Source organism: Elephantulus edwardii, unplaced genomic scaffold, assembly GCF_000299155.1.
Source record: "Elephantulus edwardii isolate Elephantulus edwardi_28Jun2011 unplaced genomic scaffold, EleEdw1.0 scaffold00462, whole genome shotgun sequence".
In the NCBI taxonomy this organism is placed as follows: Eukaryota; Metazoa; Chordata; class Mammalia; order Macroscelidea; family Macroscelididae; genus Elephantulus; species Elephantulus edwardii.
The window spans coordinates 256,466-257,880 of record NW_006400212.1 but is presented as its reverse complement, the minus strand read 5'-3'; the positions used below and the strand labels follow the sequence as shown (position 1 = coordinate 257,880).

The window sequence follows — 1,415 nt, the reverse complement described above, 5'->3', positions numbered from 1 at the left end:
ACTTCTCTAAGTAACCATGCAGGAACTCACAGAGCCAACAAACCTTACTAATGGGAGCAAAGTGGGAAAACTTTTTCGCACTCAAGTCAGCTCTGTACACATAAAAGAATCCACACGGTGTTGCCCAGTTAATGGAGTAACAATATGCAGTAAATTTGCTTGAAGATTGTCATAGGTGAATTTCTATCAGTCCACGGTCATGAATACCTATGAGTGATTGGAGAATCAGTATGATTTGTAAGCTGTGTGTGAAATCCCAGCGGGGTCAAAATGAATGAAGGAGCAGAAAAGATAAAGATTTCAGCCCAAAATAAAGAAACCTAAGAACGGACACGTAGGAGGAGTTGTGTGTTCTATCAGCTTTGGGCGATCTTGAAGATAAGGCTGTTGATCCTCTTAGTGGAAGGACGACTTAATTGTAGTGAAACCTCCACAAGACTCTGTGTGTTGGGAGCTATTAGATGAACTGAGCTGAAGCCATTATGTAATTCTCTAAGAACATGTTTGGACATGTTGCCCCTTCCCTGGGATGATAGGTTTCGTTTTACTGGAAACGTCCTGCCACTTTTCTGTTGACCACATAACTCTCAGCTTACTGGAAATCACAGGATGTTATTCTCCCTGATTATATACCTCTCCTCTCCACTCCCTCCCCATTGTGTGTCTGTCTATATGCTGTGAGTGCTTGCAATAAAATCGAGATTTGATTGGAATCTCTACTTGTCTCTGTGCCTCTTTGTCTCCTGTCCTTTCCATTCTCATTCTCCCCTCCTAGGGTCACCGTGGAAGATCCCCGCAAGAGTTTGGTATGTCATTGGGAATTACCTTATTGCCTCAAGGTCAACACCAGCTCAGGAAGTAATACTCCCTCTGTGGGGGTACCCTGCTGTCTCCTATCTGCAAGGAACAAACAGCTTATTTTCTAGGCTCTAACACAAGGAAAATCGTAACTTAAATGTTTGTGGTTCGTTCAATTCCTAAACAAAGGTTTTCATATAATGTTTAGGATAAACATGTTCCCTTCCCATAATTATTCAGTATTTAAATTTGCAGTTATCAAATTAGGGCATTTTGAGGTAATAAACACGTAAAATAATTTAGTATATCCAAACTACTGAACAAAATATTATCTTAAGGAAAAAAGTTTTAACATGGCATAAAGTTCAAAAGAATAATTAAAATGACTGGTAGTAAGTTTTGTATATTTTTTAAGAGGAAAAAAAAGGAAAGTTTTGCTTAAAATAAAATGTCTGGTTGTGCTAAAATATGAAAGTTAGTAAAGGCTAAATTAAAGATGTGTAGTAAGTTGTAAAAGGCTTAAAGAAAAAGTGAATTTTAGCGTATGTCTTTGTGATGTCTGTGTGAGGTGTGTGTGCTGTGTGATGTACGTGCCCACTGTAATGATAGGTGTGCAC

The 1,415-nt window shown here is 38.7% G+C and overlaps 1 protein-coding gene across 1 annotated transcript in view; it reads left to right on the top strand.

Annotated features, from left to right (window-relative positions):
* LOC102876732 (zinc finger protein 420-like) overlaps positions 1-1,415 on the top strand; it is a 4,646-nt gene that overhangs the window by 907 nt on the left and 2,324 nt on the right. The gene's annotated exons all lie outside the window — the stretch shown is intronic.